The sequence below is a fragment of the Lissotriton helveticus genome, chromosome 11 (genome assembly GCF_964261635.1).
Source record: "Lissotriton helveticus chromosome 11, aLisHel1.1, whole genome shotgun sequence".
NCBI lineage: Eukaryota > Metazoa > Chordata > Amphibia > Caudata > Salamandridae > Lissotriton > Lissotriton helveticus.
In genome coordinates, this window is record NC_136072.1 from 786,212,343 (window position 1) to 786,236,590 (window position 24,248).

At 43.9% G+C, this 24,248-nt stretch overlaps 1 protein-coding gene across 1 annotated transcript in view; it reads right to left on the minus strand.

Moving 5' to 3' along the window:
• Positions 1-24,248, minus strand: part of LOC144791925 (uncharacterized) — a 78,631-nt gene that overhangs the window by 35,323 nt on the left and 19,060 nt on the right. The gene's annotated exons all lie outside the window — the stretch shown is intronic.

Sequence of the window (24,248 nt, forward strand, 5' to 3'; positions counted from 1 at the left end):
TGGTGATGGACATTTTGGAACAATAAATCAAAAAAAGTATGCAAGGGATGCTGGTTACCTCAATGGAAGCAACTGGCACAGTACCTCCAAGCTGCAAAGTGGTACTGGACTCTTTACAAAACAAATTGTCAGGCGACAAGAAGGAGGTGGGGGGGGGGGGGGGGGGGGGGGGGGAGAGTGAATAGTTAGCAGTCGGTAGAAAGAAGTAGTCCGCGAGAGTGCAGTGTCAAAAAGGGGAAGGTTGGAGAGGAATGGAAGAGCGGATAGAGACAGTGCAAGCCGGTAAGATAGACCTGAAAGGAGGAGGGGTAGAAGAGAACTTGATGAGTGGACAGTGGGCAAAGGGGTGGGGACAGATAGTGGCAGGAGAGCAATGGACGAAAGAGTGCTGTTAATGCCAGAGCTCTGGTCTCACAGGTTTGAGCCCATCGCGCCACAAAAAACAAGCATAACAAAATGTGGACAAATAAAACGTCTATAACGACACACACAGAAGAAAGCACATTTACCCCGATGTAAATGATTAAGACAATAATGCTCTACAGAGCAGGCCACACAAGAAACTGACAGGATAGATATTGAATGAATAACATGGCTAAATAAAGTAAGTCAATGTCAGAAAATTGTACACAATGTATCTTAGACAAGTGACAGATAAAACTGTCTGTAGGTGAGACTAATGAGTCAGCTTTGTAAAGTGTATTAAACTTTCTTTAAAACAACCAGCATCTTCATCAAGCTGATACTCCCAACACAAATGCTTCAATTGGTTTCCGGAGTAGTGTGCTACTGCCCAAAAATAAAAAAAAAATTAAAAAAAGAAGAGCTTAACACCCCTTTAGGGGTAACAAGCGCTATATAAATACAAACCTTTTTTCCTCTTCTATCCTTCCGCTATCCTTCCGAATCCAAATAACTGAATAACCAATTCACCACTTTAATTACTTTCATATTTCACTATACTAATTCAACACTAATCCTTTATGGGTCCCGGAGTAAGGTGCTACTCACCGTAAAAGGGCTTTGATGCCTCGTCAGGGGAGGTAAGCGCTATATAAATGCAATTACAATACAATACTTACTGGAATTTCTGAGGCACTGTTATGCTAACACTAGAAAGTGCAAAACATTACCATTGAAATATCAGTCTATGTATGATATTAACTGCTAAAAATTGAATGGCAGTACCTACTGATGAACCATTCCATGTTTCTTTACCAACATAAATGTAAACAAAGACTTATATAAATCCCACAGATGCACCCACATAGTAATGCATAAAATGTTCACTTGGTAGGTATTACTGAAAAAGGTTTTCACGCGATGACAGCTACCGGATTTAACCTAGTGGGGCAGGAGTTCTTCACATTTCCATTAGTAATCTTTTGCTTTCCAGGGGAGGTTAAAGTTAGTACTTCATATACGTTGGTGGTATAGACAACACATTTTCACGTGCCTTGTTTCTATTTTTCCCAATTCCCAGTTGCCATGGCAGCAGTATCTAACAACACAACTGGCTGCATGCAACAACATCTGCAGGTTGCTCAACAGGTTTCCAAGGCTCACAATGATGTCACCAAAGAGTACTTCATCTGTGAAGCGAAATAGCAGGCAGGCAAGAAGCAATCTAAATATTGGACCTTTTAAAGTACTAAAGTAAACATCAACATGTATCTCGCTGCAGATCTTTCCCAAAATCTGGACATAAGTGTTTAGAATGCAAACGACAGTAAAGGCACACTGATTAACACCGATGTTGAACATCTTTCAGAAAAATCTGCCTTTGGCTTGCAAAGTCTGGTTTAAAGTGATACTGAATTCCGATGCAGTCATACACTCTGAGTAATAAGCAAATAAATAAAATATATACTACATTTTACCTTCCAACTGAAAGGCAGCAGAATATCCTGATGGTCACTGCTCAAAGGAACAGTCACTTGCTGCAACTATGAAATGTGCCACTATCCATCAAATAATTCTAACACGTTTTTTGGAAATTGCAAAAATTTCCGCTAGCATAAGCTGAAGCCATTTTGTTTGTGGGAGTCATTTAAATTAGCCATGTGCTCGCCATGTGCTTCTCCTTCTTCACTGTTGCCTGCCCTTGTATTTCGCGTGAGTCATCAACTATAATTAACTCCTTCAGCACGGAGCCAGAGCAATGTATGATCAGAAAGGCATGTAGCTGCCAGAATGCATCTCTTTTAGTGTAGAACTGTCAGGCTATTCCAACTGATGTAAGGGTTTTTGTTACTTCTCCCACTCTGTTGACTAAGTAGTTTACAGTTGTCCATATATGTGAAATAGCTATTTTTATGTATACTTGTACAGCCTCTTTTTGAGTCTTCATGCTAACCTAGCTATAAACTGGCCATAAAAGGCCCATGGTTTCTGTACTCCTTGGACTACCTCATACAGTGGCAGGAGAGTACAGTATTGCATAGTCTCCCTCATGAGAGGGAGACTACCTTGATATTACAGCTTCCGTGCCAATCTCTATTTTATTAGTCTAAGGACTTAAGGACAAAGAAGGGCGGTTTGCACCAGTGGGCCTGTGAAAAGTCTCACCCGCACAAATTGGCGCCCACCGCGGGGCTCATCGGAGACGCGGTCGCCCAAAAGAGTGGTCTCAACGGAGGATTGGAATCTCGCTGAGGATGTACACTGCACAATGAGACCCTTGTCTTTGCAGACCAAAGTGCTTTTCCGGTTTTCCCGATTTGACCCTCCAGGTTGTGACTGGTCCCCGACGGAGATCCCTTTTGGTGTTCGTCTCACAGTGACCATTAGGTCGATTCATAACTTGGCAGTTGGAGGCTGGAGACTTTTGTTTGGTAAGGTCGCAATGCCACACTCTTGTTTTAGAATAGCTTGGCCAAGATTTTGGTTTGTTTTCTTGTTTGCTGCAGCAAATAAAGGCAGGTAATGGGGAGATGTTTTCTACTTTTGGATAATTCTCAGGATAAATACGCTTTGGTTATAATATTACATCGCATTGTAATATTTTTGGCATGCCCGCTCCTAGCACACTTAGTAGAATGTGTTGCTGTCTTGGTGGTACCAATATGGATTTAGAAAGTACTCAGCTAGCTCCCCTAGAGGGGATACCTAATAGGAGTATGTACATTAAATATGGTATTTCTTCCATAATGTATAGTACACTGTGAAACAAATGCACTAAAAAGGGTCCTGATCTACGCACTTAGTAAAAATAAAAAATGGTGATACGGAGCACTTTTGAGCGTTCCGCCAGCTTCATTGGTAATTCGCTGTATTTTGGAAAAAGTCTGGGGCTAGAGCCTGTCTTTTTGAACATGGCACAGTCTTTCGGCTGTCTACTTGTCTTGGTGTATTCTCTGTACTATTTTTTGAGAGTCCTTTCGTTTGTAAATATGATTTACAATTGGTATTTACAAATGGTTTGGTTTGAGTACAGTCTGTGGGCTGCCTCTTGCTTTTGTCCCAAGTGTTGATTTGTGGGTTGTTTTTCTTTTCTTTTTTGAGTGTCTATGTGGTTTGTGGACTGACACCAGTAGTGATGCTTGTGAAGTACTTGTTTGAGTGAGTAGCGGCTGTGTTTTTTGTGTAAGAATGGCTTGCCTTTGCAAGCAGTGTTGTGTGTTCTGAGTGTGTGACCCCCTTCTTGAAAATGTCTGAAATTAGATCAATTTGGTTTGTTGTCGTCATTGTATTCTGCAGATGTAATTGGAAGAATTACATGCGTTTTTGTGTACGAATGGCTTGCCTTTGCAAGCAGTGTTGTGTGTTCTGAGTGTGTGACCCCCTTCTTGAAAATGTCTGAAATGAGCTCAATTTGGTGTGATGTCGTCATTGTGTTCTGCAGATGTCATTGGAAGAATTACATGTGTTTTTGTGTAAGAATGGCTTGCCTTTGCAAGCAGTGTTGTGTGTTCTGAGTGTGTGACCCCCTTCTTGAAAATGTCTGAAATGAGCTCAATTGGTTTGATGTCGTCATTGTGTTCTGCAGATGTCATTGGAAGAATTACATTTTAAAATTCAAAGAATGAATTATATAACATATGCTAAGTAGCTGCATGCTGCCATTAAAAGTAAAGCAGTAACAGTATAGACGTGTGAATATTGCCACAATGGTAAAGAAAAATTAGAATTAACACTCAATAGGAAAAAAAGGCCTCACAGAGGAAAAAAAAGAATGTGTGTGCTTTACACAACTAGGACTCAATACAAAACGTTACAGCATTATCCTTAGATACATTATATTAAATATTAAAAGGCATTCACATTATCTGAATAATTAGTTGCTGCTAAAATAAAAGCTCCTCTTTTACCACATTGCAAAACGATAGATTTTGACTGGCTTGGAATGCATGGGTTTTAAATAAAATGCACCAGGCTCATTCCTGGCGCTAGAAAGCCAGCTTTTAACAGCTTTTCAAAGCATTCTGTCAGAAGGAAGCTGTCTGTCAGAACAGACAGAGGTAATGAATGGTTTATCAACTTTTTTGGGTTTCTGTGCAATACAGCAAGGCCTTTTTCTCCTGAAAAAGCATAGAAGTTAACGCCTGCTGGTTGTGAAACACAGCTGAGTAAATAATACATGGCTCACAAGCTACACTCCTAATAGTTAAAATATGTTGTTGCACCAAATTAAATATTTGTATATTAGTTTCTCTAGCAATGACAATTACTGAATCTTAGGGGCAAACTTAAAATATGATTCCTGTTATGTCCTAATGCTGCTTTCTGAAATGCACTTACAAGTTATGCAAAGAGTAGCTGTACAAACATGTAAATTGCATTGCAAACCTTTATGCAAGCCTTTGTGCACAAGAATTCTGGGCGCACTATGGCATTCAGGAAACTGAAATTTTGAGCAAGTTCTTTAGGTGCTAGAACACACATTTCACAGGAATAAAAACAAAAGTTAGACAGCAAAAGTGCATCCTACCTTTAAATTATCAGCACACAGGCACGAAGCAGGGCTGCTTTTCAGCTGTGCCTCTCGAGAGTTACTTTGAATTGTAAAGGCCGGATGGAATAGCCTTGCTCAGACAGGGGACAACAGGTTTAAGGTTCAGAGGCCAAGTTCTGTATTTAGAACTGACCAGAACTACTGAACGCAAAATGTCCAGGCAGGGAGCCACTGTGACAGTGTGTGATTTCTAACATTACACTATGAAAACTTGTAATTTTAAAGAGTAGTTTAATAGGCTAATTTTTTTGTATTAATTAAATTTCCTGATTCTAACAGTGTAGGAGGGTAAACCACTACAGCTAATGTACATTTTTCTCTAATGAAGTCTTTGGCTATAATGTGCCTAGGAAAATTAGGGTCAAATTAATTCTCAATTCATGTTAATAATATTTAGGATATCTTCATTAGTAATTTAACTACATTTAAGAAATGGGAGAATTTACATAACTGTTTCAATTAACTTATGGCCTTTGTTAAGCCTTCCTCGAACAAGATTGGACAACACAGATCTGTTTTAGGCAACATTAGCTAAAGGAAATATTGCATATTCTATTAGGAGCATATGGGGATATCAGTGTTGTCTTGAGAAATAATACAAGTGTAGGAGATATGAGGGTGGGGTTTATCCTATTGAATAAAATTATCAAAGGGTAGCAGCGTCTGCAGGCCATGTGCAGAGAATAGCTCTGCTATGCATACAGGAATACTGGTTTTCACTCAAAATTGTTGTGTTAGGGCCAGATAAAAAGGCTATGAAATAAAGTTTGCATTAATGTGTTATTATGTTGCATAGCTCAATAAGCTAAAGGAATTGGTAGTTGGTTATTAATGTTTTCTAGTTACCTCAATGTGCTATTTACCTCCTACAAGTCTGTTTGTGCCCAGCTGCCAAAAAGGGGGGTAAATATTGTCGACAGGAGGTCACCTGTTTAGGTTACCTACTGTTGAATGGGGAAAGGAGACTAGCTCCTGGGCAAATTAAGGGTAAGCAAAATTAAGTAACACATTGTAATTTTTCTTGATTTATGTGCTCTCTCTCTGTCTCTTTTTCCCACTCTCTCTTGAGCCTGTTTAAGCTGTCTAGGAACGGCTATGAGACAACTGGTTGGGCTCGCTTTAGTCATTCATTTCACAAGATGCTGTGAATATGTTCTTAAATAAAAAGAGACAAAAGCACCTCACCAGTGCACGTCTCATTGGTTATTCAGTAATACTGTTTTAAAATTGTTAGAATCAATGAAATGGATAAATAAATACGCCATGTTACTGCCCATCCCGTCTGAGGAAATTATGAAAGGATGGGTAGAATAGATTGATGTTCCCTTATTTGACCTTTAAGGGGAACTATATGTGGGTAGGTTTTGGTTCTAAACTGCTCAGGTGATACCACCATTATTGTTTATGGGCCAGATGTAGGTAATTCTATTTTACCGACTCATAAATACCGAATTTTACCGATTCGGTATTTATGAATCGGCAAAATAGAAGGAGGGAGATTTAGGTAAATTCGGTAATTGAATTACCGAATCTGTAAAAATCGGTATTTACCGAATCGGTAAATACAGATTCGGTAATGCCCATTCATTCCTATGGGCATTGAAGCCCATAGGAATCAATGGGCATTACCAAATCGGTATTTACCGATTCGGTAAATACCGATTCCAGCAAGGGTGCAGGGGGTGTCACTTTGACACCCTCTAGCACCCCAAATACAGGCATGTGTGCCATGTGGCACACAGACATGCCCTAAGGGCATGTCTGTCTGTCACATGGCATAGGTGTGCATGCACACATGGGCATGCACACCTGGATTCGGTATTTTACCACCCAATCGGATTGGGTGGTAAAATATCGAATCTGAAAGGCCTTTGGGACTCAGAAGAGTCCCACCTACATCTCGAAGTTACCGAATCGGTAAAAATACCGATTATGTATTTTACCGATTCGGTAAATTTACCGATTCAGTAAAATTGGCCCCCTACATCCCAAATACCCATTTACCGGTCGGTAACGGCCGAAATCGGCTGTTACCGGTCGGTAAATGGCCACCTACATCTGGCCCTATGTTATTCTCATGCTATATACAGTTTTGCAAAGGCACCACTAGTCTATTATTAGTTAGTCCGTGTAATTGAACTGACAGCCCTTATTAGAGCTAGTGAATAGGTTTTTTCTCTGAAATAGATTTACATAGTCCAGATCGTGAAAAGTAGAATGAACAGGGTTCTAAATGTTAGGAAAGACACCTGTGTGATCCTCTGCAAACATTTTGAAGGAAAATATTGCTTTATAGGAGTTTATGTGCCACAACAGTTTCTGCTGGAGAAATTCATGTACCCACTATGTTGAGGTTTTGTAAATTAGTAGTTTTTAGATTTTCCCGTTGCGCCTATAACATGATAGCATGGTCCTAAGCGTAAAATGTGAGTGTTTTTACGTAAGAAAAATAAAAAAAAATTGGGGGGAAATCTGTTTTTATTGTTTATGTTCCAAACAATGGCAAATATGTCAATACAGAAAATATCAATCATGACTATTAATATGCACACTAGTTTTAGAAAATCAGTAATAACTCGTACAGTTGCCCAATCGGCTGCAAGTAAGACCACATACATTGGATTTAACATACCACCCCTATATTTCTCATATATCTTCATCAGTGCTGTCGTCATCATTTTCGGGTATAGGCTCACATATGTTCCCCCGATAAATGTTCCACGCTGCCCATATTTTGGTCCATTTTTGGGGACAGCCCCGGGTAATATAAACCGTTCTTTCCGCCATCATGGCTAAATCCACATCTTTACACCAGGCCGATAGCGTAGGCAAATCTTCGGCTCCCCATTTCTGCGCTATATTACGCTTTGCCACCATGAATCCCAGTGTTACACAAGTTTGTGTCAAGCGTGTGAGGTCGTTGGTTCCCATATGTTTAGCAGGCATTTTCGGGGCTCTGGAGCCATTGAGGCACCAGTGACTTGTGATAGTGTTTTCAGTACCCTCCTCCAGAAATCAGCTATCCGGGGACAGTCCCACAGTGTATGATAGAAGGACCCCTCCTCCCCACAGCCACTAAGGCAGTGTGGATGTTGTGACCTTCCCATTTTATGCAGGGTGCTTCGGGTATGGTATGCCCGGTGCAGGATTTTTAATTGAACTAGCCGCAGCCGTGCCGGTATCCCTACTTCTTTGGGAGAGGCCAGTGCCTCCTGCAATTCTGACTCGTCCATGCCTCCTATGTTGTCCACCCATTTGTCTCTCAGTGGTGTTGTGGGGTCCGGTACGGTATTAATCAAGTTACGGTAGGTAAATGACGTGGTGCGTTCCTGTAGGTAGTCAGTTAACAGCCTATCTTCAAGTGGGGAGTATTCGGGGACCTCCGTACCCTGCGGCAGTGCCGCCAGCAGTGCGTGCCTGACCTGTATATATCGGAAGGTCTCAGAGGGAGCAAGGTCATACTGTTGTCGGAGCAGGGTAAACGGGATCACGTCTCCCTTGTCCCATAGGTCGCCTACAGTGGAGATACCTATGTCGTCCCATTGGTCGAATCCCTTACTATTGCGCAAGCGTCCCAAAGAAAAATAATTTTTGTGTCTGCAGTCCTATACAAGTAGTGCAAGGTCATGACTTATGAGACACAAGTTTGTTAAGACAAGAAGCACAAAAGAATGCTTGTTCTAAAAAACTCCCTTTATTGAGGTTCTTCAGATGAATAATATAGGAATACACAAATGTAAGGATTCAGAGTATGTCCGTATTGTTTTTCTTTTTCCCTCAGAATTTAGTAAATAAACACAGACTTCCTATGGATTGGGGGAAACAAATCAAAACGTGTAACGTTTTACTCTTGTCAGTTCACCAAAAGTTCCTTTTATACTCGCTAATAGGTCCAGGGTGTTTTTTTTACTCTCAGATACATGAAGTGCTTCTTGGGTGCCCTGCGAAGGCATGGGGCTCCCCAAGACTAAAGAAGTTCTCTGAAATAGAGTATCCTCTCTGTTGATAGATTATTTGTATGCCTCGTCTTAAAGATATTTTGTTCTGACCACCAATAGATACCTGCTGCCCTAAAACCATTGACAAAGGGGCCCAGACACCAGATCCAGCCTGGGGAGTCAGCGCTGATCCAGCTTGGAGAAGAGGTGAAGGTACCAAGCACAGGCGTTGCTGGCAACTAGGACCGCAGTGAAGGTAAAAGGCCGGAAGCACTGGGCTCATGAAAACAACGTGAAGTGTGTACCCCTGACGGGATCAGAAATCAGGATGGAGAATTCTTTGTGTTGATCCAGTTTTTGATGCCCAGCTGAGGGAGTCACAGACCGACAAGGATGGCAAGGAGGCTTTGCTTGAGGTGACCCACTTTGAAACAAGGGTTGCTTCAGAGCAGTGCTCCAGCGGAGCAACACAGGAGTTAGGGAAGGACTTGAGTTCAGGGTACAGGTGCTGTGCCTTTGGTGCCTGTTAGATTAAAGTGAAGAATACTGGTGCACTGCCTGAGACACTGGATAGGATCGTTGAGGGTGTTTGCCCTGGAAGGTGATTGCCCTATCCTGAAAGAAGTAGGTTTTCTTCTTCCACCTGGGCCGTGATTGTTTTTCCTGAGTTGCAAGTTGTGCAGTTCCACCGTGGGAGAAATGAACAATAAGAGCCTGCCTGTGAGGATCAGACTGACACAGGGAGAAGACTCCCCTCTGGCTGGTTGTACAGCGGTTTCTATTCTTCCATGTACTTTTTAGCAATTTACCCCTTTGGTCGTCCCATTTTTGAAGAGGAGCAGCCCTTTGCAGCTCCTCGTCCTAATTCCCATGGCCCCATTTGGTCCTCCTGGTTCCCCAACACAAAGATTGTTTTGTGAAAATATGTCTAGTTGCTTTAATATTTGCATTCAGAATATTGTTTTCTGCAGGAAAAATATTTTGTGCACACTTTGATAAATACTACTCCGCTCCCCCCGAACATATCATTGATACCTTAGCCCTCAAAGAAGAACATCGGAAGGTCTATCAATAAAATGTTTTTATTTAGACATAGCATCAGGCATATGTTATTGGCTATTTCCAAACTGAATAAAATAGCCACTGAAATCCACTAGACATGGACTTGGACTGGTTGATTTTTAACATGGTTTTCCGTTTGGGAAAGCCCTATATAAAACTGTTGCAACCCTTTTTTCCCGCAGCCTTCGTATTTAATGTGACCCAATGCTCTGTTCCCCATGTATTTCTACCTGTATCTCACCAGTTACATGAAATGTTCAAAATGTAAATGCCCACCTAGCAATGGACCAGGATATTAAAGGATTTATGAGGATAGATGTGCAGGATAACTTCCATGCTTCTATTAATTCATAGCGGATGTCTTCAGCTAATGCTAAAACGGCCATCCGTGGAAATCGCAGAAATTACAGTTAGCATAAGCTAAAGCCATTTTGTTTGTAGCAGCCATTTTAGTTAGCCATGTGCTCGCCATGTGCTTCTCCCTCTTCATTGTTGCCTGCCCTTGTATTTCGCTTGAGTCATCAACTATAATTAACTTCTTCAGCAATGAGCCAGAGCAATGTATGATCAGAAAGGCATGTAGCTGCCAGAATGCATCTGTCTTAGTGTAGAACTGTCAGGCTATTCTAACTGATGTAAGGGTTTTTGCTATAAACTGGCCATAAAAGGCCCATGGTTTCTGTACTCCTTGGACTACCTCATACAGTGGCCTGAGGGTACCGTATTGACGTAGTCTCCCTCATGAGAGGTTAAGAAATCAATGTCCTTGATAATAAAGCTTCTGTGCCAATCTCTATTTTATTAGTATAAGGACTTAAGGACAAAGAAGGGCGAGCCCCTGCACCAGTGGGCCCCTGAAAAGGCTCATCCCCACATTTTAACCACCATTTCAATTATGCAGTCTTTGGCCACAGAAAACCAACCCTCGACTTCTGCATGTTGCATCCTTCAAACCTACTTTCATCCACCAACTCCTCAATTCTCCCCACGAACATTTTCTCCTTCACCAGGTGTGAAAAATCAGGACCGACATAGCACAGAATTCTATAGCACATATTTATTCAAATAGTTATATGTACTGAAAAAAGTGACATTATGGTTAGGTGAAAATGTCTTATGATCTCCTGGGGCCATTTGTTTTAATGACCATGGGGACATACTGTTTTTTTTGTTGTAATGCTGCTGAGGGGCTGTTTCACTTCCTGCATCCCCTTGTCTTCCACAATATAAAAAGAAAATACTTGCTGGTGCCCTTTCCTATTCTAGGGGTACCACCAAGCTTAAATAAAACAAGCATTTGCAATGCAATAGGTCTTGCAGCATTAAAGTTTGAGTTATTGGCATTGTATATGACAATGTGTTGCATTACATTTTTAGCAAAGTCTGTATTGGTGTATAAAGAGGATTTGCAAGATGATAGCTGTTGCAAAATATTAAGCAATTTTGGCAATAAGTATTATTTTATAATAATATTGTAAGTTACTGTTGTACTTGTAAGCATTTTGGTAGCGCAGAGTGATATTGTGGTGGTGCAGAGTGATATTGTGGTGGTGCAGAGTGATATTGTGGTGGTGCAGTGATATTGTGGTGGTGCAGAGTGATGCTGTGGTGGTGCAGAGTGATGCTGTGGTGAAAGGATAGATAGTGAGGGCGATAGAGGGAGGGCGAGAGAGAGATAGAAGGAGGGAGGGCGAGAGAGAGATAGAGGGAGGGCGAGAGAGAGATAGAGGGAGGGCGAGAGAGAGATAGAGGGTGTGGGCGAGAGAGAGATGGAGGGTGTGGGCGAGAGAGAGATAGAGGGTGTGGGCGAGAGAGAGATAGAGGGTGTGGGCGAGAGAGAGATAGAGGGTGTGGGCGAGAGATAGAGGGTGTGGGCGAGAGAGAGAGATAGAGGGTGTGGGCGAGAGAGAGGTAGAGGGTGTGGGCGAGAGAGAGATAGAGGGTGTGGGCGAGGGGTGGGGTGTGGGGCGAGGGGTGGAGTGTGGGGCGAGGGGTGGAGTGTGGGGCGAGGGGTGGAGTGTGGGGTGGAGTGTGGGGTGGAGTGTGGGGTGGAGTGTGGGGCGAGGGGTGGAGTGTGGGGCGAGGGGTGGAGTGTGGGGCGAGGGGTGGAGTGTGGGGCGAGGGGTGGAGTGTGGGGCGAGGGGTGGAGTGTGGGGCGAGGGATGGAGTGTGGGGCGAGGGATGGAGTGTGGGGCGAGAGATGGAGTGTGCGCCGAGGGATGGAGTGTGGGGCGAGACGGTCTGTGAGATCATGGGGAGAGCTGTGATGTCATACACATGTCTCAGTGAGGGGGAGAGCTGTGATGTCATACACATGTCTCAGTGAGCAAAGAGTCGGCGGTGACGCCTGGTATCAGGGAGTGTGCCTGGAAACCGTCCCTTTGTGTAGATTTCCATGCAAACTCCGAATGGATTCTGTGAACCTGCAAACATATTCAGCTCACCCAATTCGTCGTCATGAATCTGAGTCACGGAATTATGCAGTTTATGTTCTTCTTATGCCTTGGTTAGTTGTTCTGAATTATGTAGTCAGGGCCGACCTCCTCACACGAACCATTCTATTGTGAACACACACCTATATCTAGTGACTGTGTCAGTCCTGCCTTAATTAAGATTACACAAAAGATGGACCATTGGCCTCAGACGTCCAAACAGCACCAGAGAGACACGTTTTCTAGACAAACATGTCACTCTGCCAAGTAAAGCGCGAGACAGTACGACCCGTGGCAGCCTCGCCGCATGCAGCAGAAAGCATAGAGTGGCTGAAACCGGATTCAGCAGCGTGAAGGGAACCGCGGAGCCTAAACATTAAACTCTATTCCCTGTAAAAGAGAGAATAACCGGATAACCCTTTCGCATGGCACGAGGACAAGCGCATTTCAGACTTGGGTTAATTCGCTTGCACTTTCTCAGATACTATGCTGGCCTTGTGCCTCCTCGCGCAGAAAGCTTGGAGATGTTAAAATTGAGCGGTGCACTTCTTGATTACACAGTTCACAACAATCACGGCATTGTCAATGACTATATTGTGCTGCTGCTCTGATTTCACGTCACAGTCCTGGTGCATTCTGTCATGTCTGCATGTCACACTGGCATGTGTACTCTGTTAATGGCAGTGCTATCTGCCCCATCAGCCTGCGCCCCGACATCAAACTACCCGTTTGCCTTTGCATCCTACTTTATTTTTATTTCAATAGTTTTTTTTTATATAGCGCAAACATGACCCTTGCCGGTATCGGAGCGCTTTACAAATATACAGAGAGCAGAGCAATAATAACAATAATAATCTATTCATAGCGTGTTAATCCTTGCAACTGCAAGAAAGTGATGGCATCATTTTCTGCAGACTACCCTTTCTATGGAGGGATACACCGCCAAACTACTACAAGGTGCTGAAAGGTGAATGTAGCAAGTTTACCTCGGTGCAGGCTTTGCACCAACGCGACTAGCAATGTACCAACTTTTCAGTCTTCTAAACCCTGTTATCAGTCATCATTTTCTTAATGCCCATTTTCATTTCTACCAAGAAAATAATCTCCCATAACTTTGTCCCAGGCAAGAGATCTTTGGGCATTCATTCGCCCAGACTAAAAAATTGGATGAGCAAATGTTGGGGTTTTGTTGGGCACCTACATGGACTGTCCAACTAATGACGACAAAGCACATCCACGCCGCTACCACCAAACACCCCCCTCCCCCAATGCGTCACACTTTCCCACCATTACATGCACATGTTTCATGCTATGGAGTTGTAAACCAGCACTCAAGTGCGTGAGTACTGTGCCCGCTCCCGCCAGTCAAGGGACAGAAGGTCCTAATCCTATTAGCGTTACATGTGCTGATTAACATATGAATGACACAGAAGCCAATGGCTGAGACCTCCTGTCCTCCTTACCATAAGCTGTGCACACAGGTCTCTGTCCTCACTTTGTATAGGCGCAAGAAAGCAAGCACATTCTGAAAGGAAAGTCCAGAATATGAAGTTGATTCTAGCATAATTTAACTATTGTGGCATGCCATGATAACGTCTTAAGGTAGCTCTGGCGTTTGTCGAACATACTGCATTCTGGGGATTGTAGTTTATTTTTAACATTGTAAGTATTTACAGAGATTACATTTGCTGTTGGCTAAACAATAAACTAGGGCTGGTCAAATATACTTGGCAACTATAACCAGGTGTGGCAGCAGACCAGACTTCGCCATTGGCCAGGCTTCTACTGTTACTGAAGTGACGCAAATAATAATTGCTGCACTTTTTTTCTTGTATGATTTTTTGTGCAGTTTGCTCTCTGTCTGTTTTGAATCGTCATGTACCTACGGGCTGGCTTGGTCTGTTCTCATGCAGAGTTCCCAAAACAAACTTTGGAACAGTGCCCGTGAGCTAACATGAGCAAAGTTTTTCAGCTGGAGCCAAGCTACTAAAGCATGATGTGAGATTTTAAACAACGGCGTGCTGTAAATAGATTCCTGACCCTGAAACACAGCCGAGCAACAGAAAAAGCGTGTTTCACTGCTTTAAATACGCTTTGATTAGGCAGTCGCACTAACGTGCCAGAGGGTATGGACTGGTTGGGAACAAATTGTGTTTCATTACAAGGCTAATTCTCGTGATTTGCGTGTGAGCGGTTTGTTTGGTACATGTTCTTTCTGCTTACCAAGCACTCGGGAGCCATAGCCCGGGCTTGTTGCTGACGTGCTGCGCGCCTCTCTGCAGACTCCCCCCGCATTCCAAAAGGCGCGCGGCGCGATCCGGTCTGCATTGGCATGCTGTGGAGAGAAGACCTGGCCGCGCACAACGTTATCCTATGGGGAAACGCTGCGCGCGGCCAGGTCTTGTCTCACTTCGGCGTTCTCAGACTGCTGAGACGCCGACTATAGTTCTCGGCGAGAACGCGCTTTCAGCGCGTTACTAGCCGAGACCTAAAAATGAATGAACAAAAACGCTGCTGCAGGGCATTATGAAGGGGTCCATGCTGGAACAGTAAATAATAAATGAGCGGCACTTGCCGTCCATTTATTATTCACCTTGGTGTCCTGGTGCCCACCGAGGACACCCTTTTTTTTTTTAAAACAACAATTATTGTGGTGTGGGGGCAAGCAGCCCCTCTCCCTGAGCTTTACTGCCCCAGAGACCCCAGCCCCTGCAGCCTTTATTTTTTAATGAGGGGAGGAAGGCACACACCTGCTCCCCCCAAGCCTCCTTGGTCTCTGGGGACGCAATCCCATGGGGCCTTATTATCATTTTAGGGAGAAGGGGACATTCTGCCCCCCTCCCTGTGTCTCAATGGGCCTCGGGGACCCCATCCCTTGGGGCCCCGCACCCTGACCCTTTCCATCCCCTGGGGCCTACATTGGGGGCCACATAGTGAGCCCTTGGCCACCATGGCCCTCCGGCTTCCCGCCTGCACCTATCCTGGGTGAACTGGGAGCTGGCTTTGCTCCACCCTGGAGGAAGCAGCTGTTTTTGCTTGCTGCCTCAGGTGGGAACAATTTGCATTCCGTTCAAACAGGAGCGCAGGAAGGGAGACCTAAGTCTTCTCCCGCCTGACAGGAGCTTTTGTAAAGTTACAGCCGATTAGGAACAGACATGCAGGACTGCAGGCAGAGGAAGGCATCTCTGCTCTGGCAGCTAGAAGTTTTTTTCACTTGTATGGGAGCTTGTGTATTTAAAAAAACAAATTACAGAGGATTCTATTTGAATTTGCAGCAAAATAAGAAAAAAGCAATACAAGAAAAAAAAAAAAAAAAAAGGTTTTGACTACCACCACCAGGTCTGTATTTTTTTAACCTTTTTGTGAGGACTTGGGATCAAGTCCTAAAATGGCTGCCACCCCGACCTTACTGACATGGTGACAGCCAGTCAGATCTCACCATGAAATCGGTCTGCCCCATGGATCCTACACGGCGTGAAATATACAATGTTTTTGAGCCTTCATTACTCAAATAATACTGGACAGAATTACACCAAATCACAAAAAGCACTCTTTCTGGACCAAGATCCAGCTTTCTGCCAGATTTAGTATAAATCCGTTCAGCCATAGTAGTGTCTAAAGTTCCTATGGAAAAAGTATGGGGAAAACACGAAACATTTTAGGAGTCAGGTCCACCTGCAGCATGAATCAGTTTTAAGTTACTGTTCATTGCCAGTGGTTGCAGTGATATCATAATTTTTTATTTGAATACATCTATATAGCATTTTATCAAAATTAAAGCAATAAGAGAGGTAGCTCACAAAGTGTCCACCACTCCCAAATCTCAACCCACACATCCCCATCCCCCTCAACGCCCCCTCAACCCCCAACTCAACCCATCTGAATAATTTAAAGCTCCGGGTTAAGGTCACATGAGTTAGTTAGAAGTCCGACAACAGGCAGTCAGCCATAGATTTAACTATGGATTCAAGTGTCTTTTCTAGTCTCATAGTATTATTCCAGCTGGCATTCCCTGTAGAATTTGAAGTGCTCTTGGTTGTTGTCAACACTGTAGTTCTTGAAAGTTTCTATAAAGGTACTGCAGAATAATCCCCCATAGTTTCCTACATTTCTGTTCCTTTCCCTAAGCGGTTTTCAAAGTCTTAACCATTGCTAGGATCCATAAAACTCCACCTAGCCTGGGTATCTCTCCTATGACCCCCACCATACCGCATAGAGCTAATGCACATTGTTTGACCGTCACGACAAATAAGAGATAACTCTGCTTTTCCTGCAAAATCTTCGATAGATGTTTTATAAGGGGGACCCCAGTAAAGTGACCTGAAGACATTGTGTTAATTGTCATCCTGTGACTTCTTCAATCGTTTTGAGAACGTACTGCCAGAAGGAATGTAATTTCGGACAAGACCATAATACATGGGTGCGTGGGCCAGTTTTTCAAATTGCCACCAACTCTGGGCCCCTTGAGGGTAACCCACGGCCTTCAATTTAATAGGGGTAGAATACCATCTGTATTGTATTTTTAAGAGCGTTTCTTTACCATCAATGTGGCTAGCTGTAGTGCCTACCCCACACCCAGGTGATTATGTGGTCCCACTTGTCATCACCTATTGTAATGCCCAGCTCTGTTTTCCATACATCTAGAAAGAGCAGGCTTCCCCTAATGGTAATTTAGTTCAGGGTTCCAACAGCTTCATACTTTGTGTGGTTGTAAAACCCGTTGCCTCACCAGAAGGTATCTAAAATGGTCGGTTTCTGAGAGGCCACATTCGTCCTTAAGTTACTCGAATGGTTTAATTTGTCTTTTCTTACACATATCTTTTTCTGTTCTGAACCCGCTTTCTCACCTATGTTGGAAAACTCTCCTATCACGTCCTGGGTAGGTTATACCCAGAGGTGCAAAAATGGAGAGGGCGAAGGTGGTTTACACTTTTTGTAGCCCTAATGTACTCTTGGAGTCGGTGAAACATATAAGGCCACTTTTCAGGTTGACTTAGAGGTCCACGGGACGTAATAGAAATATCTCCCCCCAACAGTATGGTAAATCATCCACAAAGGTGGTCCCTCTTGTTCAGGTAATGAAAAAGCAGAAGTGGGCTGCATAACAACAGTCCAGATAGTTGGGAACCCTACACCGCCTTATTTGTTTGTAGGAGATTAGCTAATAATGTGTTCGGTTTATTGACAAATTCATAGTATCTGCTGAATATTTGGCCAGTATATATGAGCCCCATCTGTTTCTAACAGATTAATCTGTTCCCTTAAGGCGGTTACTTTTTTCCCGGGTTTCTGATATAAGGTTTGTTTATGATCTTCTGTGGCTTCTTTCAGCTCCATTTGAAGCCTGAGAGAATGCTTCTTTCATTTTCCGAAGTCTAGTGGATTCAGCAATGAACTCCCCACTAAGTACTGCTTTGAGTATCACTCAATGTACCTGAATCTTTGATGCATCTACTTATACAGTTAAAGATTACCAGGTCTTGAAGCACGGTTTCACTAAGATCCCACATTCCAGTGCTCTTATCTATGGGCAGTGACAGATCTAGGGTACAGTAGAGCAGCTCGTGGTCTAAAACAGGTAATAGACCTGAGAGACATCTTGAACTCCAGAGAAGATATGATCAAGCAGCGCATAACTTTTATGAGCGTCCGATTAGTGGAAATAATCAATTTAGTGGGTGCCTATATCGCCAACCATCAAACAGCCCCATTTCTTCCTGGGCCCAACAGAACCACTGTACCCCAATGTGTGGGCTGTGTTCTGTCCAGGTCACCACCCATAACCATATTTAAGTCTCCCCCTATGACAACGTGTAACTCTGCCCAGTCTAGAAGAAGCCCTAGGGTCTGAAGTAAGAAATGCTCCTGTCCCTGGTTTAGGCACGATATCAAAATTAGTTTGGCCCCTGAAGGTGCCTTGTAGTGCCACTCACCCGCCTTCCTGAATCTCTGAAGTGAAATTTGCACCGTCAAGAGAATAACCACTCAAGCTGTCTTATTCTCAGATGAGGAAAAGGTTTATGAGGGGAACAGATGGGATCAGAGGCAGACTTTTCCTAGGTAGTGCGGGGGGGGTCTCCTGTAAGAGGGCTAAATCCATATCCAATAGTGCTAGTTCATGGAGGAGAGAGTGCCTCCTTGCCGGGCTGTTTAAACATGAGAGGGGTGACATGGAGTATAAAGGCTGCAGGCTACCAGACTATGTGCAGTGGTGTCTTAGGGCGAAATAGAAGGACAGGGGCATAAAACAAGACCCCAAAACCAGGGGTATCAACAATAAAAAAAATCATTTAGGTTCAGGAGAAAACAACCAATAACTTGTTATCTAACCGTGTCCTTAGGGTGTGGGGTGATAGGCTTTCGAAAACAGGCCATAGTCCCGGCTGTGGTAGGATGTAATGGTAAGGGGAAGAATGCTACTGTTGGACTAGCGAAGGATCCCACCTCCTCAGGAGAATACTAGTAGCAAAAAGTATAGATACTCGTGCCCCACAAATATAGCACACCCGCTTGATCAGCCGGAGACTGGATCCCTGTCCTATCAGCATTTTGAGAATCTGGTGGCCGAGAGTGCTCAGCGCTGGAGTTCTGGAGACGAACGACTGTAGCCCTAAGGTCCTCCAGGATTTCAAGATTTTCTCATCTTTCCTGGATTTCAAAATTCTCGTGTGTCAGAGTTCTTCATGTGTTTTTTTCCTGACACCTTATGCCATTCAGGATTCCAGCTTGCCTGATGTGTTATCTCTTGGTGGGCTCAGGCCTAGGAGGGCATACAGAGATTTAGACACTCAAGTGCAGCCTTCCCAATTGAAGATGATGCAGAAGGGAAGACCCCATTTGTAGCAGAAGCCTTTGTCCTGCATGCGTGTTGTGACGGGAAAGAACACTCAATGCATCTGGATTGTGAGAACTGAGAGGCTTAGAAAGATTTGTAATGGGACCTGATGTGGGTATCTGCCAAGGCGGCACACAGACTAGGGAGTGCTGTTCAAGAGTTTGTAAGGTGAGCAGACCCACTCAATTGTCAGTCTGGATTTGTCCAATTTGGGTCTCATCATAGGATTTAGGGTGTCTGTTGTCTCTCTCAGTGTGATTGATGCACAGAGAAGGGTAAGCGATTCATTATATAATTCGTTAAAATATTCACAAAAACATCATAGCACATGAAGGAAATCTTCAGTGCATTGCATTAAAACATAAGGAAATCAATGTGATAGACTTTCCAAGGAACAATATCCAAACCATTTCAGGCATTTGTACAAGAGAATTTCACTAAAAGTGTGACGTGCAGCGTAGACAGCCCAATGGACAGGCCTTAAAACAAGCACTGGCGTTGCCAATAGGTCTCGCAGTAGGAAAGTTTGAGCTATTTGTTTTCTAAATGAAATTTTATTTTTTTGTGTTGTGATTTACAATGCCCATACTTTTAACTTTTCGCATTAGGAAAGTTTGAGCGATTGGTATTGTAAATGACACTTTTTTAATTTATGTGTTGGTTTTGAAAATAGCAAAATTAATAGCTTTGTCAGTTACAATGTCAATAGTTTTAACTTTTGCAAATGTGACACCTATAGCATTTGTAATGCAATGTGTGTTGTATTTACGTGACTTAGATGTATTGATATTACAAATAACAATGGCTTTTATTTTGTAAATAATTAATACTTAATAAAAGTTATTGTAATTTATAATGGCAATAGCTTAAACGTTTGTAAATAAAGTTTGTGAAGATTATGTTCAGTGTATTTTATTGTGACGAAAATCCAAGAACATTGCATTTGCACCTACACACACATATGTGTTGTAGCACTGAGTGGTGTGAGGGTGAGGGTGTGTGAGGGTGAGGGTGAGTGGGTGTGTGAGGGTGAGTGAGGGGGTGTGAGGGTGAGTGTGTGAGGGTGAGGGTGTGAGGCTGAGTGGGGGTGAGAGGGTTGTGAGGGGGGTGAGGATGAGGGGGTGAGTGAGGGTGTGAGGGTGAGGGGGTGTGAGAGTGTGTGAGGGTGTGACGGTGGGTGAGGGTTTGTGAGGGTGAGAGGATGTGAGGGTGTGTGATGAATAAAAAAATATATAAAATAAAATACATTTGTATGCGCTTGCACAATGGCAATACATAAATGCTCAATGCATAATGGCACGTTTGCATAAAGCAGAAAGTAAAGTCAGACATCAGCGAAGTAGCCATCTTTAAAGCAATGGCGTCCTTCCACCTTCACCACAGCGTTCGTGTGCTGAGTCGGCTTGCAATAGTCTACCGCAGCCTGGCCTCCTTTGATGTGGGCTGGAGCAATGAACCCGCATTAACAGCAAAGGGGGCAGAGTGCCTGTGTTCCTTCTGTGAGGCCAACGGATCATAGATTGATGTTTTCCCTGCATGTGATATATGTCAATAGTTCACTTGTGCCAGTCATGAAGAGCACAAGTGCACTCCTGCATGTGTGACATTTCCGACTATTTTAGGACCCTAAAGCTAAACGAATGGCTTGGGCAGCAGTTATTGGTCTTTTTTTTAAATGTTTTTCGAATTAATAGACGGGGTGCATGGGGAGTGGGAAAATGGGCACGGAAAGGGAATAAGGAGGGGGAACACACGCAGGTGAGGAGGAACACGCGCATGGGAGGGGTAGAAGGGGTGCATGTGAGCGCGACACGTGCATGGGAGGGGAACACACACTTGGGTGGGGAGCATGTCTCGGGAGGGGTAGACGAGGTGCACACGAGGGTCATATACGCCGATAGCACAAGTACATCCGGAACATCAGCAGTGCAAGCTTGTCCGTGAAATATACTTGAGCAGAGCAGAGGCAACAGGAAGGGTAGTGCACATTTGATTTCCCACAGAAAACTACAGCAGAACGCGATGCCGCAGTGTATCTATCCATATAACATATAACGTTACGTTCCTGCTTATAAAAGTTTGCCTTAGTAGGGGAATAATGACAGCCTAGCTTTAAACATCCACACAGGGCAGTCTCCTACGAATGCGTCTTTGTAAAAGGAGAAACACAGAAAGGGAATGCGGAGAATGAAGGGAGGTGGGTGGGAGCATTGTGAACATCAACAGCGGGTGGGGGGTGGGAGGAAAGCAACAGAAATGTAAACAAGCGCAGCAAGTGAAAGCGACCGCGTTTGTAGCAACAATACACACAATTTAATCAAATATGTATTGACGCAGGACAGTCTCCTAGGAATGCATGTTTTAACAAGCTAAAACCGGGAAAGCAAGAAAAAAAAAAGCAGAGGGGACAAGGAAAGCCGTAGGGGGGGGGGAGGGGGGAGGGGGGGGGAGGGAATGCGAACGAGGGGAGAAGTGTGGCAGGCAGATGGCTGCGCGGAGGGAAGCCGGATGGGGGCGGGAGAGCCTGGTGGGGGGGGGGGGGCGCAAAGAGGAGAAAAGAAATGCGACACGGCGGGCAGGGGAGGGGGCGGAGCGGGTAAAAAAAAAAACAAGACGGAGGGAAAGGCAGATAAGGGGAGGGGGGAGGAGAAATGCGACACGGCGGGCAGGGGAGGGGGCGGAGCGGGGAGAGGGTGTGAAAACAGCAGGGGCCTGGAGTGCGGCTGAGGGAACTGATGTGCACGCGCTTTTAAGCTCAATGCACATGCGCATTGAGCTTAAAAGTCACGGGCACTGCAAGGAATCGCCACGATTCCTTGCAAGTTAGTTAAAGAGTGGTTAAGCCCCAATAGTCTCGCAAGCTCGATGCGCATGCGCATCGACAGGCGAGACCTAAAAACAATGCACTTATTACATTTTTGTGCCAGGATTGAAATGGCATACTACTGAACAGGCGCAAATGCATTTTATAAATGTGCGGCGTGCGGTATAAGCAAACCAATGGCCACCAATTTTTCAAATAAATTAAGGCACTTATTGCGTTTTCGGATCATGGTGAAGATCACACACAACTCAAGCTATGCTGTCCAGACAAAATCATTCCATTATTGCAGCATGTTCATAAAACTGAAATATGGGATTCGGAGTTAAAGTTGACAAGCTGGCAGTACAAGCGGTAGATGTAAACAGGAATATCAAGACATTAAAATAACAACAAAGAATATCAAAGTTGAAAACCACTCTGCTGCTCACCAATCAGAATTCATCTGTGACTAAGACCAGTAGCATAGCAAGGAGGGGGGTCCTCCCCGGGCGGCACGTGTTTTGTGGGCGACGGCATCCTCCGCTCTAACCTGCGGCCGCGTGTGACGGCAAAGGCTAGAATCGATTGCAAGCCCCCACCCTTATGGTTGCCGCAGGACGGCAAAGGCTTGGACCGCCAGAGGTGGCAAAAGCCCTGACTAAGACCAGTGCAATTCTGCAATTAGTACAGCGCACTATGCTGTACACACATACAGACTGTGTACTCTCAATAACCTTCCTACTATAGCAAAGAACTTAGCAAGTTGTGCTAACTCCAGAGGAACCTTGCATGTGTAGCTATAGGACACTGCCTCTTTGCGAGTTCTCATGCTGTGCTGCAGGATTATTGGCATTAAAAAGGTCGACAACTGCATACTAAATGAACCACAGATTCCAGGGTAAATGGGCACAGCCTACACTGTCTTTGTCCAGGCTTTTATTTTTATTTTCCAGTGCCCTCTGAATTCCCAAATGGGCAGTAACAAAAGTCTGGTCAATAGATTGTTCCCTTAGTGATTGTCTCCCCATGGTGATTCTCAAATATGCCTGGCATACAACAGCCTTGGGGAATTTGTAGAGCCCTTGGGTGCCCACGTGCCTGATTCCTTTCGCATCTTATTCTGATGCATAGAGTAGTGTGTTTCAGGCAGGTATTAATGAAATCAGAAGAAGGTCACAAGCAAGGACATCTGACAGTACCATAATGTTACTACAGAAATAGAAAAAAACTTTTGGTTTTATAGGTAAAGATATTGCAATGTCAATAAAGATAAATACAGACACAAAATAAGTTTACTATCCATAATATGGCCATTGTGTATATTTTCTACTGTAGATATACTCATTCTCTTCAGCTAATTGTCGCTAGATCTAAAAATATCAACTGATTCTGTTCACAACTCATAGTAAAATAGGAAATAAAGACTTATGATGCAACAACGATAGTTTGTGGCCAAAAAACTTGATTCTATGTATAGTTTTCTACACGAATTCAGCAGATTGCCTTCATCAGGAAGCCACGTAATGGATGTGTCGGAGAAGTGTCTCAAAAGTTTCGTTTGGTAGTCAGGACCTACAGTACATTGTAAACATACAGGGAAGTGTAGATACTCCAAAAATAAACTCAAAGATATCGTATTAGAAGCTCTCAAGGAAGATAGGTCTATATGTAGGTATGCTAAAAGGTCGATCCAAGTCCTGATAAGCGCCCAATAGTCTTCTCTTTTCTATATAAGTCTGGTTATATGTATGCGTTAGGATTTTCAGGAGACAGTCTTGTGACAGAAAGATAGGATGCTTGAGTAGTGTTGTTCTACCTGCTGCTCAGCCAGTGTGTCTGTGGTGGTGGAATGTTGGTGTGTGAGTTGGCTGTGGAATGTTGGCGAGTGAGAGAGTCAGTTGGAGGATGGGCTGAGCAGCAGCAGCAAGGCTGCTCCTGATGGGCTCTTCATCACATCTTACTCAATAAACCTACTTATCGAATCTACATGGAACTGGACCTGCTTTCTTCCACAACAAGTCTGTTTAGTCTTCCCTCTGCAAGTGGTCTTGTGGGAATAGATGTCTCTATGTGGGTAGTACTGCTGACAATTTTAAGGGGCCCCACCAAGGCCACAGTGTGTGGCACTCTCAGACTGCCCCGGGCTTCTGAGTGACGATGCATTCACCCTATGCTTCACAGCAAGGCTGGGACAGGAGGGAGGAAGGGTCAAGGTGACAGTGCA